Here is a 14608-nt window from a genome sequence, read left to right on the forward strand (position 1 = left end):
CGACAGGTACGCCACCTTTCGAAATACTTGTGAAATGCACCGCTTGGTGTTTCGAATCACTTCATCACGTGGGTGTTTCGAATCACATTTCGGAGCAGTGTTTCGAAACATTTACGCTTCGGGATCTCGACACAGTGTCGAAACGTCAGTTTCGCGGAAGCCATCCCTACTTGTAGCCCTTTAGTGGAACTACTTAAATTTTTACATCTTGAACTCTGGAATCTTTAGGGAGGTGGGTGCCTGCTTATTTCTTTTTGTAACATGTTTTCTCCTGTTTTTCTTCTAGTCAGGGAGGTAGAGTATATTTTTGTTGTTTATTTCATTTTCTGTTGCTAGCTTAGCAGTTACACATCTAACTAGTCAGAGGGTCATTTTGTTTGTTATTTTGGGCTTTCCCCCTCCTGAGTTTTTGTCTACCTCCTTATCTTAATTTTTTTAACTGAGAAAAGAGCTCCAAACAATAAAATACTTCTCAGTTTACCTTTTGTGTTTAGTGACTCTTACCTGCCCATACACTATTACTTTTTCAACTTGCTGTTACCTTAAGATTCATCTCCTAGACTGCCACCTTAATTAAGAATGTAACAGTAAATGAGGGCTCGTCCTAAAAGGTTTTCTATCATCTGTTAACCATAATGATGCTTAAAATGGAATGTTTACTGTTCTTATAATTGAACATTTGCCTTTGTGATTGACAATCTTTGGCTGTTTTCTTTTTTCTTTTTGGTGAAGAGGAGTGTATATACTTTGACAGTAAATGGAATTTGATTTGGTTGAGTTTACCTTGTCTCCCTCAACTGAGATTTTTAATCGTTGCCGTAAAAAGGATTTCTTATTAAAGGTGCAATTTGTAAGATATTTGCAGTAAAATGTCAAAAAACCACTAGGCCAGTGTTCTATATTTTGTCCAGCTGATTATCAATATCTGTAATGTTTTCAAAACATTGACACGGGGCAGTGCAGTCTCTTATCAATGACGTTAATATCCATGTGACCCTTTGTCACCGCCTTTACTGACGTAAACGACATGACAACAGTGGTCGAGCTCGAAAAAATAAAATGGCGGCCAAGGAAGCGGCTGGAGCACAAATTTAGTGAAAATAAACGTATATTTTCACTTTTTAAGCATTTTAATTGCATTTCTAGCGAGAAATTAGTATTGTAGTTTTCAAATATGTGATTAGTTATCACAAAGGCGCTCTCTGTTTATATTTCAAACACGCTGCCTTGGAAGTGCGTCGGAAAGCCTTTCTCTGAGCGGCCTTCAGGCCTCCGAGGCCGAAGTCATGGCCTCATGAGGCAGCGAGGCAACAAGTCCTCACTGCCTTGAGTTTTCGGACGCAGCCAGTGTCGTGGACAAATGCGGAACTATGCGATAGCGCCTGTCGGGCTACGCGCTTGCTTATGAACTTATGGATATCTCTGTACCGTCTGCCTCTGGTTGTGTCAGCTCCTGTAAGCGGACGGGCCAACCAAACGACCCAAGAAGAGTTTGGAACAAAACGAGGGAGGATCAATTTGTTGTTGCATTATCTGGATGGAGAGAGCTTCACGACAACATTTAACTAGACCGATATTCTGATCCTGCTTGTGTTTTACGCGATGGGTGAGTTGTTTTGATTCGTAACCCTTCAAAAAACGTATGCTATTATATTGATCACAACATTAGTGTGTAGACTGTAATCAGCGTGTCTTCCCGCAGACGATATGCACATCAAAAGGTATTGTACAGCAATATAAATGGTCATTTTAAGACACTTCACAATAAGATTTGTACTGTCAATACATTATGTGAAAAATCATTGTAGATTGTAAGTTGAAAACTTAATTCTGTGCTGTGTTTACCATCGAATTTGGACTAATACTGTAATATATATGACTAACAATTTCGTTTTGAACATCACATATAAACTTACATAATGAAATAAACGATGTCATCATAGCAACATTTATAAGACTTGATTACCTTATCCATCAATTTGATTTCTCGTTCTCGTCTGATTGATGGCCATCAGCGGTTGAGTTAAAGACTACAAATCCCATAATTCCACGCTGCTTCAGAGCGTTGGTAAACAACATCATTGTTTTTGTTTGATCTGGCGCCATCTTGCGGCGCATAATTGCAAATTGTATCTTTAAGCTTTCAGTAATTATCTGACTTTTTATAATATTAAAACAATGTTGTAAAAATCTATTTTAAAAGAGATTATTCTGAAAATCATTCTAATCATGTGGTTTTTAAAATAAGTCTTTGTTACCAACCTGCTAGAGAAAAGGCACATTTGCAATTGAATTATACATATTTTTTCTCAGGTTGTTGTTTTTATGAGAAGGCAGATGGGTATCAGAATACAGACAAAAGAATACAAATTTACAGTCAGTTATAAAACAACAACCCATTGACATGATCATTCACAACTGAAGTGTAAATCGGCCTTTGTCTATAATTGACCAATCTAGAGCAGACCTATAGAGGCAACTCAATAGTAAAGATGCTTTATGGCTTTAGTTATTAAAAGTGTAAAATGTCGCTGTGGTTTAACTGATAGGGCTGCAGGTTTTATTTATAACAAAAACGCACAAAAGAGGCGCAGTACTGTGATTAACGTTTTCGCCACTAATGAAATGAAAGTTACGCTCGTTTTTAAAGTGAAAGAGTTGTTCTGTTAAAGTTAAACAGAAATTTGCAATGGAGGTTTTCCTCTACATATTGTACTAAGTGCCACCATATTGACAAATTATACACGCTATCAGTTTGTTTTTAACACCTATCTTACAAATACTAAAATAGTGTTAAAAGACCCAAAAGTCGCGCGCACAAAAACCATGCGCGAGCGAGATACGAGCTCGCAGAACAATATTCGCGCGTGCACAAGCGTCCTCGCGAGCGCGCAGATGAGCGAACTCTATGGGACAGCGCACCTCTGCACAGCACGCACAAAAAGCAGCCACACAAGTGCTGGAATGAGCGCTCGCTCGACTCTCTTTGTGCTCTCGTAACTGCACAACATTCACTCGATGATCAAGTTTACTTTAAAGACTTCGGGCTTCACACCTGTGATTTGCGGTTTGGTCGGTAACACGCATCTTTTGTTCCACACTCATACAGGTATAAACATGATAAAGACACCACGCAGGGGTTTAAATCATGTCTAAAATACATAAATCATATTCATAAAATGTATCTCATCATTGTCATTACAATCTCATCTTTAGTGTATTTCTAGTCTATATGCTTGTTGTATCTCACACAGTAAGTTTGTTTTTACAATATGAACATGAGAGTTATGTGATTCCCATCCATAAATTCAAGGAATAACCAACTTACAATGTTGTTTGCTGGTGTTTGTTAGTTCAGTTTGTTAGATCAGTCTGAATCATAATCTAATGCTTCCTCTTTTTCCTCATTTAGTTTTTTTAGTAAGATGTCAGACACTGAGGTTGCAGTTTTAATTACATTGTTTTAAATACATCCTATAAGACATTTGCAAGCAAAAGATATATCTGAGAGGGGAGCGAAATTTTTTTTTTAAACCAAGAATTTTTGTCATACCAAACTGTAACAACTTAGTTTTATTTTAAGCAGTGTAAAACAAAATAAACCTGGTTTATATATATACAGTTGTGGCCAAAATTATTAGCACCCTTGGTAAATATGATCAAATAAGGCTGTGAAAATTCATCTGCATTGTTAATCCTTTTGATTTTTTATTAACAAAATTCACAAAAATGTATTCTTTTATTGGATAATAAGAATTTAAAATGGGGGGAAATATGATTATGAAATAAATTTTTTCTCTAATACACATTGTCCAAAATTATTAGCACCCTTTTATTCAATACTTTTTAAAACCTCCATTTGCCAGTTTAACAGGTCTAAATTTTCTCCTATAATGCCTGATGAGGTAAGAAATCACCTAACAAGAGATCAGAGACCATTCCTTCATCCAGAATCACTCCAGACCTTTTAGATTCCCAGCTACATGTTGTTGCTTCTCCTCTTCAGTTCACTCCTCTCATTTTCTGTGGGGTTCAGGTCAGAAGAGTGGAATGGCTTTAGCAGAAGCTTGGTTTTGAGCTCAGTGACCCATTTTTGTGTTGTTTTTGAGGTTTGTGTTTTGGTTATTGTACAGTTAGAGGATCCAAACATGGCCCATTTTAAGAATTCTAACAGAGTCAGTCACTTACGGATTTTTTATCTGTTGGTATTTGATAGAATCCATGATACCATGTATTTTAACAAGATGTCCAGAACCTCCAGCAGATATATAGGCCCACAACATCAAAAACACAGCAGTATATTTCATTGTACACATGGGGTACTTTTTTTCTCTGTGTTTACCAAACCCATCTTGAGTGTTTGCTGCTAAAAAGCTCATTTTTTAGTTTCATCTGACCATAGAAGCTATTGCCATTTAAAGTTCCAGTCATGACTGATAACTGAATATGCTTTAGTTTGTTTTTGAATGAGCTAGGAGAATTTTTCTTGTAACCCTCCCAAACAACATGTGTTGATGTAGGTTCTGTTTGACAATTTTTTTAAAGGTTTTCTGAACCAGAGGCTCAACAATTTTCTGCAATTCTTCAGCTGTGACCCTAGGAGAGTCTTTAGCTACTCAAACTCTCCTTCTCACCGCACATTAGGACGATATAGGCATAGGTTCTCTTTCAGGCAGTTTTGTAACATTTTCTGATGGTTGGAAATTTTTAATTATTGCCCTGATGATGGAAATGCTCATTTTCACTGCTCTAGCTCTTTTCTTAAAGCCACTTCACCAATTTGTGAAGATCAATTATCTTTTGCTGCAGATCAGAAATATATTCTTTGGTTTTTCTCATTGTGATGGATGATTAAGGGAATTTAGGCTTTGTTTCCCCTCCTCTTTATATTTCTGTGAAACAGAAGCCAGAGCTGAATGATTTTGTGTTTACAATCATGCTGGAGTTCTGAAAATTGTGAGTATGAATGGGAATATACTTCAGAGATATTTTACCAATAAGAATTTCTAGGGGGGCTAATAATTCTGTCCAACGAGTATTTGAGAAAAACATTCATTTCATAATGATATTTCCCCTCCATTTTAAATTCTTATTATCCAGTGAAAGGATACATTTTTGTAAATTTTTTAAAAGAAAAATCAAAAGGATTAACAATGCAGATGAATTTTCACAGCCTTATTTGATCATATTTACCAAGGGTGCTAATAATTTTGGCCACAACTGTATATATATATATATATATCTCACTTAATTCTATATACTGAATATTATTGTTGTGCAATTCAATTGAAAAACCTTGGGTAATGCTGGCCCCCAAAATGGTAAACACGCCACTGTGTATCCGCTCTAGCCACAAAGCCGAAACAGCAGAACACGCAAACCCCGCCTTCAACACAATGCACTTCTGTAACCTTCTGCTACTGTTACGTTCTTAATTAAGGTGGCAGTCTAGGAGATGAATCTTAAGGTAACAGCAAGTTGAAAAAGTAATAGTGTATGGGCAGGTAAGAGTCACTAAACACAAAAAGGTAAACTGAGAAGTATTTTATTGTTTGGAGCTCTTTTCTCAGTTCAAAAATTAAGATGAGGTAGACAAAAATTCAGGAGGGGGAAAGCCCAAAATAACAAACAAAATGACCCTCTGACTAGTTAGATGTGTAACTGCTAAGCTAGCAACAGAAAATGAAATAAACAACAAAAATATACTCTACCTCCCTGACTAGAAGAAAAACAGGAGAAAACGTGTTACAAAAAGAAATAAGCGGGCACCCACCTCCCTAAAGATTCCAGAGTTCAAGATGTAAAAATTTAAGTAGTTCCACTAAAGGGCTACAAGCAGCCAGATAGTACAACACAATGCGTCAAAGAGTGAAAATACTCCAACAACTAGAAAAGTACAAATGTGGTATTTAGCAAGGAGGATTCAACATGCTTAGGAGGCTGCCCCAGAGTCTTTCGCTGCTGCTCTCTTATGCTTTGTGTACACCTAAAGACTTTGAAAAGATTTAGAAAAGACTCTATAAGATTATCAGCTCACATCTAAAGACTTCGGTTCACAGTTTTTAGTCTCAGACAAAAAGATTTTACAAACACTGAATCTTGTAGTGACACTATTTACAAGACTACAAGAAGATTATTTTAGCTTTTTATTACCACCAAATTCCTCCCATCATGCTCAGCAGTGTATAATAAAATATATATATAATATATATATATAAAATATATAGTGTATAGTGTAAAATGTAGGAGAAGCAGCTACAGTTAGCTACTGGGGCTTTTGCCATTGCAGTCATTTGCAGTGAAAGAAAAAAGAAGTGAGGGCCTTGTCCCCACTCCCACTTAGAGGTCTCAGCAAACTGTGTCCTGAAAGACATGCTGCGTGTTTTAACCTCAGCAAATGGAACATAGGCTACATAGGGTAGCATTAGTTACATTTTCCCAGTTTGTGCAAAGCTAGATTTTCTCTTTTTCATTCAGTCTTTCATTCGTGCTCTTGTACAGTAATGTCAATATCAAACATTAGTACGCCGGTTTCAACAGCGTTTGCAGCGCATACTGTGCAGTTTAATAACAGTATAAAAATCTCAAGTTCACATTACTTTATTTTATATGCATTAATGAGCAAAACCTCTTCAAGACGGTTTTTGACGGTCAGTGTAATTTATTTAACTGTGATTTGTTTAACCCACATTGTTTTCGTGCTGTTCTGGTTCGTGTAATGACATATATAGACACAATACACAATTATAGACATAACAAGCCCATGGCACATTATTAAACATGTTTCTCTTAAGTTTTACGATAAAATAAAAAATTCACTCAGTGATTGACAGCATTAAGCAGTCGATCGTGTTTCCCTTCAACAGTTAATAAGATTTAGATTTATAGATGTACGTTATCTGTTTCTCTGAACAGTATTAAGCTATATGAGGACTCATTTGCTGGGCAGAGAGTGAATGACAGCGCAGTCTTCTGGTGTTTTTAAATATTTAATTGCTTTCTTTTGAATTGCTCAAAGTCATGACTGTTTGAAACACACTTGGTGTCACATTTATGACCGCACGCGTGCGGTGTACATGCTTGTTAACATGGGCACCGAAAAAACACGCGCCGCATACGCGTTGCTCACGCTTTTCGGCAAATATCGCTCCACTTCTTTTCTTTATCCACTCTGTCGTGGTATGAACGGCAGTTTACATCAAAAAGACACGGCTGCTCTGCCCACCGCTCGACAAGGCGCTCCTCTCATCCACACGGTCCATTTTCGCCTACTTGGCGCTCGTTCTGTTTCCACGTCCGTCTACATGTTTCTTTGTTGTGACTGATGGCTTCCTGTTTCCGGTTTTCGGAGAACGAATTTATTGGTTGTTAATTGTTTTACGTCACGAGACTACGCTGGGACTTGCGATAATATCAAACATGTTTGATATGAAAGACTAAAGAAAGACTGGCATAAATCGGGTCGCCGACTGCAGATTATCACCTCACAGTTAACGATCGAGACGACGGGAGCGCGCCGAGACTCCAGTTAGATTCCTAAAGACTGCCGGTCTTTAGTCTGGGACTGTGAAAATCCTTTGGTGTACGCTAGGCATTAAGGTGTTGTACGCTCAGGCCAAATGAGTTGCAGGTGGCGAATGCAATCAGAGCACTCTCTCTCTGGCTGAATCCGAAATCGCATACTTACTGTGTAGGTACTGAATTTCACTGGGTACCTACTTAACGGGCGCTAAGGCAGTATGTACGTTCGCGTTAAGTATGTACAGCATTCGCCATGTTAACGTTATCATGTGACATATGACGTAGTAGACTTGTTCGAGTTCATCAGGCAATGTGGCAATGTGATTATATACATTTTAGTGAAGCAATCTCTTGTATTTACTTAAAACAACAGGAAACATGAATAAAAAATGAATGAATAAAACCATCACAATAAATGAAAACGTATAGAAGTGAATCCCATATGAAACAAAACTTTATTCAAATGTATTTTTCTAACAAACCATCACATATTTACTGTCAGCTCAACACAGCTGTGACAATTCTACAGCTTTATTTTCATGAATCAGCTGAGCACTTTGTGGTATATCCAGGGTCTGTGCGTGAAGTCTGGGTGCTGAGGAACAGCCCTGTGTGTGTGTATCGAAATCACCCGATTGGCTGGTCTCCGGTCGATTGCTTTGCTTTCCCGTGGCATCATGGGAAAGCTGGGATAGAAGTGTCCATCCGATGCACGCTTCAGAATCTGGGCGGACTCAGTAGGGCATCCGGGGATTTCTCGCCTACTGATTTTATGGATACTGAGGATTCGGACGTACTACTCTGTTCACGTGCTGTTTCCCCTACTACATTTTCAGTAAGTAGGTGGTTTCGAACAATACTTAAGTACACGTTCCTCTGAATCTAGCGAGAAACAGTCCAAAATTCCGCAAATTCTCGCCTACCCTTTTACGTATACTGAGGTTTCGGACATACTATTCGTTCGCCTACTGCTTTTTGCCTACTATATAGTATGGCAGTATGCGGTTTCGGATTCAGCCTCTCTCTCTCTCTCTCTCTCTCTCTCTCTCTCCTCTCACCTGGTGGGAGACAAAGAGAAAACCACACACATACACACACACACACAATACCCACAGGTACACAACCACATTAACAATCATAAAAAGGAAAAATAAAGTATACGTTTTCGGGGAACGTAACACCCCCACCAATAAGTTTTCAAACATCATTAAGGTTTTGAAAAAGAAAATAAAGGACCATATAGTATATACCCTTCACTATTCCACACAGTATACTCTAGAAAGAGCATCGGCCACAGTATTGTCCGACCCCTTACAATAACGAATAACCAGGTTATACTCTTGAATAACCAAAGGCCACCTCATCAAACGTTGGTTTGAATTACGCATTCTGTGCAAGAATACTAAGGGGTTATGGTCCGTATACACTATGATGGGATGACAACTACCTCCAAGATAGACTTCAAAGTGCTGCACAGCCAACAATAAGGCTAGTGCTTCCTTCTCAATTGTGCTATATTTCTGTTGAGGGCGGGTAAACTTTTTAGAAAAATAGCACACAGGATGTTCTGTCAGGAAAACGGACTCAGAGTCAAGTGCAAGTTAAATAGTTTATTTAGAAAAAGATAGATAACTGGAGAGCAAAGTCACTGGTAGATCCACACACGGCGTACACCCGTTGACTCACTCTGGTGGAAACACTACTGTGGGAATGAAGCACTCCCACAGTAGGAGAGAGTGAGTCGGTGTTACACAATAATCCAGTACAGATCCAAAGGAAGAGAGAGAGCCACCCACGCGCTCCGTCGAGAACGCCAGCACCGTCACCACACGCAACAGAGAGATGAAACACGCCGCCCTGAAGGTGGATGACAGGCGGAGATGGAAGATGGAAGTCCCAGTTCTCAGACGGGTAATCCACTGTGTAATCCAGATGTAGAAGGGTCACCCGGAAACCACTGGTCACCGCCTAAAAACAAGCGAACGAGCGGTTCCGAGAAACAACAGTCGTTAGAGTCAATATAATCCACAAAGGTGAAAGGGGTGTACTCCACTCACGGGTGATGATGCAAACCGGAGAGAAAGGGAGACAGCTGGTATACCGCCTAGAAACGAAGCGAACCAGCTGTATCGAGAGACAAACAAAGTCAATATAATCCAATGTTCCACAAGCGAGCGGTCCGGTTGAAGACGAGTCCCCGAACGCCGAAACCAAACCTGGGGTAACAGAGGAGAAGACAGAGAGCGACTGACAAGACAAGGCAGGGCAGCAGGACTGTGATAAAACAATGAGCGCGCAACAAAGGACAGGACTACGTGCAATATAAAGGAAAAGGTAAACGAGACACCACCGGTGAACAATTACCGAAACAAGGGGGCGGAGTTAGTGAACACACGAGGAACCGGCACCACAGGTAAACAACACACACACACACACAGATCACACAGCCATCGATCACCCAGTAGTCATGACATGTTCAACACCACAAGTATCCTCCTGCATCAACACAGCTCCTGCACCTGAAAAGCTGGCATCTACCCGCAACTGAAATGGTAGAGCGAAATTAGGAGCAGAGAGCACGGGGGCGTTGCTCAACAGGTCTTTAGCTGAAACAAATGCAGACACACATTCAGAGGTCCACAAAAACGTTTTGGCTGTGCTGAGCAGATCAGTTAAGGGTGTGACTGTAGAAAAGTTTTTGCAAAACCCCCTGTAATACCCAACCATACCTAGAAATCTACGCAGCTCCCTCTTGTTACGAGGAGTTGGGAAATCTAGTATGGCTTCTACTTTAGCTTCAACAGGCTTAACTTGACCCTGGCCCACCTTTTTACCCAGATAAGTCACAACTGCCTTAGCAAACTCACACTTAAGCAAGTTAAGAGTTAATGAAGCATCAGCTAACTTACTGAAAACTTGCTCTAGTCTATTTAGATGTTCCTCCCATGTATGGGAGTAAATCACAACATCGTCCAAGTAGGCTTCACAGTTAGACACTCCAGATTTCACTTCACAAAGGCTGAAATCTCAGAAGCTCGTGAGGTCAATGGCACTTGCCAATAACCTTTCAGCAGGTCAAGTTTAGTCACAAAACTTGCAGAACCAACTCTGTCCACACAATCCTCCATACGGGGTAGAGGGAAGGAGTCTGGCTTGGTAACACTATTTACTTTGCGATAATCTGTACAGAAACGGAAGGACGAGTCCTGCTTTGGCACTAATAAGCAGGGTGAGCTCCAAGGGCTATGACTTGGTACGGCTAGACCATGTTTTAAGAGGTACTCAACTTCCTTACACATCACTTCACGTTTCTTGGGATTAACATGGTATGGATGTTGTTTTATGGGAAGGCACTCGCCAACATCAATGTCATGAGTGATGACTGAGGTTCTACTAGGGACATCAGAGAATAAAGTGGGATATTTGTATATCAATTGAACAAGGGGCTCACTTTGATGCCTAGGCAAGTGTGCAAGATAAGCACCAAGATTATTCAATACAACTGAATTATTGAAATGATTGCTAGGCACTTCACTTGTATTCAACTCCTCTCCTACAGGAGAGTAAACAACAGCCGGCATCACTGGGGTGGGATTGATAGGTGCATTAGTCTTGTTCTTTGACACATAGGACTTTAGCATGTTAATGTGACAAATCCTGCTCTTCTTTCTACGGTCCGGAGTAGAAATAACATAGTTAGTATCACTCAACTTTTTCTCCACAGTGTATGGGCCAGCAAATCTAGCATGCAGGGGAGAAGTGGGTATAGGGAGCAAGACTAGTACTAGATCACCAGTTTTCAAACTGCGTATTGTGGTCTTCCTATCAAATCTTGTCTTCATTTTAGATTGGGCGCATGAGAAGTGAGTCTTAGCCACATCACATGCATGATGCAACCTTTCACGAAAATCACTGACATAGTCTAAAACATTAGTAGCAACCGGGGTTTTAGAGGTTAACTGCTCACGAAGAAGTTTTAGAGGTCCGCGAACTGTGTGACCAAACACTAACTCTGCTGGACTGAAACCTAAAGACTCTTGGACAGTTTCACGGATTGCAAAAAGTAACAAAGGCAAACCCTCAACCCAGTCTTTACCGGAACTCACACAATATGTACGGAGCATAGACTTCAGAGTCTGGTGAAAGCGTTCCAAAACCCCCTGTGACTCTGGGTGGTAGGCGCTGGACATTTGGTGGCTAACTCCCAACTCCTTCATGACTTGTGCAAACAGTTTTGAGGTAAAGTTGGAACCCTGATCGGTTTGAACTACTCTTGGCAACCCAAATGTGGAGCAGAATTTTATGATTTCCTTAACTACTATGTTAGCTTTTAAAGAGCGCAGAGGAATGGCCTCTGGAAACCGGGTGGCTGCACACATTAAGGTCAAAATGTACTGGTGACCTGATTTGGCCTTGGGTAAAGGACCAACACAGTCCAAAATCAGGCGTTCAAAGGGCTCACTCATTATTGGTATGGGATAAAGAGGAGCAGAAGGGACAGTCTGGTTTGGTTTACCTGTAACTTGACACTCATGACAGGCACGACAGTAACTCACAACACTGCTTCTTAAACCAGGCCAATAGAAATATCTCAAAATACGCTTGTATGTCTTGGTAATACCCAGGTGACCAGAGAGTGGATGCTCATGCGCCAGCTTCAAAACCTGAGGACGGTAAACAAAAGGTAACACAAGTTGGTGTATTGCTAACAGATCTTCACCTACCTGAGGCTGCCAGCGACGCATGAGTACTCCGTCATTCAAATAATAGGTGACCTGACCATCAGGAGCTTGCTCCAAGTTAATAGCAGAAGCGACACCTTGATAAGCTGCCAGAGAGAGATCAGCTTTTTGAGCAGCTATTAGGCCAGCCTTACAAACTTCAACAGTAGCTTCTTCTGCATTGAGACCTGGGGCTTCAAAAGAACATATTTCAGGCTTAATAGATAGAGAGCACTCCACAGAGTCTGACACAGGGTTCATAAACTAATCGGAAAGATTCACATCATCATCCAGTTTTCGAGCTTGTGCTCGAGTAACAGCACAGGCAGGGAAGACAGCAGGGAAACATGTAGCAACATCAGCATGCTTGGATACATCAGGTCTTTCTACAACAACTGGGCAAGAAAAAACTTTACCTCCAGCCAAATCGTTTCCGAGGATTACACTTATTCCCTCCACTGGAAGTTTTGTTCTCACTCCAAATTGAACTGGACCTGTGATTAAATCACACTTAAGATAGACATTATGTAATGGTACCTTTACACAACCTAACTCAATCCCGCGGACTAGAACATCTGCGCCGGAGTATGATTGTAATGAGAATGGCAAGGCATCAGCTAAAATGAAGGACTGTGCGGCCCCTGTGTCTCTCAGTATCGATATGGGATGGTCAGGTGAGTCAGCTGAAAGAGACACAGTACCAGTTAGCAAAGCTGGTTTATAACTGGAAGCCTCAAGCTGTGAGAATGAGCTTTCAGAGACAGATCTAGATGGAACAGCAAAAGCTACACTCTTGGGTTTGTCAATACCAGACTTCTGTTTCCATGCTTTACAACTTGTTATCATATGGCCTGGGTCTAAACAGTAGAAACAAACACGTTTACGATCAGCACGTTTGAATTGATCTTTCTCAGACTTTTCAAAAGTAACAGGTGGCATTTTCTCGGCCTGCTCATTATTAAAACTCCTACGTTTAGCCTGGCGCATGGAGGAAAACAATGGTTTGTGGGAAAGTGCAAATTCATCAGCTACCACTGCAGCCTCTGAGAGTGAACTTATCTTTTGATCATTTAAATGTACAACAATGCTTTCAGGCATGCAATTTTTAAACTCCTCAAGTAACACAAGCTCCTGCAGCTGCTCAAGATCAGTAACTTTACTAGCCAGACACCATTTTTCAAAAAGCACTCTCATTTCTCGTGCAAATTCTACGTAAGTCGCCTTGGCTGTTTTAATCGCACCTCGAAAACGCTGTCGATACGCTTCGGGCACCAACTCGTATGCACGAAGTACAACAGCTTTCACATCATCATAATCTAGTGACTGTTCAATTGGTAATGCAGCACATACTTCCTGAGCCTTACCTACAAAGTTACACTGAAGTAACAGACCCCACATATCCTTTGGCCAACCAAGTTTTGTAGCAATTCGTTCAAAGGCCACAAAATAAGAGTCTACCTCAGCTTCCCTGAAATGAGGAACCAGTTTAATATGCTTTGTTACATCAAAGTTTACCTAATCTCCTGTTGCCGCTCCATAATTAGCAGTGCTACTGTCCACTGGAGTATTAGGCAACAGAGGTGAAGGAAAATTTGGGGCTGGAACAGGTCGAAGTCGTAATGACTCTGCTTCCAATTCTAAGCTTCGCAATTTAATATCACGCTCAGCTTCAACCTCAAGTGTGCGGAGCTGAACAACTCTAGTTTCATGTTCTTGCTGTTTAATAGCAAGCTCAAGGTCCTTCAACCGGACTGCTAGCATAGGATCCATACCCACATCTGTGCCAGCAGGACAAGCTATAGAACTGGTTTCACTTAAAGCCCCCTCTTCCTCCAAGTTAACTTGTGAATCAGCAGGTAAAATGCCTCGTTCAATTAATTTACCATATAGTTCCTCCTTAATTGCCTGTTTTGTAGCAGTTTTAGTCAGTGAAACATCAAAGAAATCTGCAATTAAAGATACAATTTGCAATTATGCACCGCAAGATGGCGCCAGATCAAACATAAACAATGATGTTGTTTACCGACGCTCTGAAGCAGCGTGGAATTATGGGATTTGTAGTCTTTAACTCATCCGCTGATGGCCATCGATCAGACGAGAACGAGAAATCAAATTGATGGATAAGGTAATCAAGTCTTATAAATGTTGCTATGATGACATCGTTTATTTCATTATGTAAGTTTATATGTGATGTTCAAAAACGAAATTGTTAGTCATATATATTACAGTATTAGTCCAAATTCGATGGTAAACACAGCACAGAATTACGTTTTCAACTTACAATCTACAATGATTTTTCACATAATGTATTGACAGTACAAATCTTATTGTTAAGTGTCTTAAAATGACCATTTATATTGCTGTAC

The sequence above is a fragment of the Paramisgurnus dabryanus genome, chromosome 22, assembly GCF_030506205.2.
Source record: "Paramisgurnus dabryanus chromosome 22, PD_genome_1.1, whole genome shotgun sequence".
In the NCBI taxonomy this organism is placed as follows: Eukaryota; Metazoa; Chordata; class Actinopteri; order Cypriniformes; family Cobitidae; genus Paramisgurnus; species Paramisgurnus dabryanus.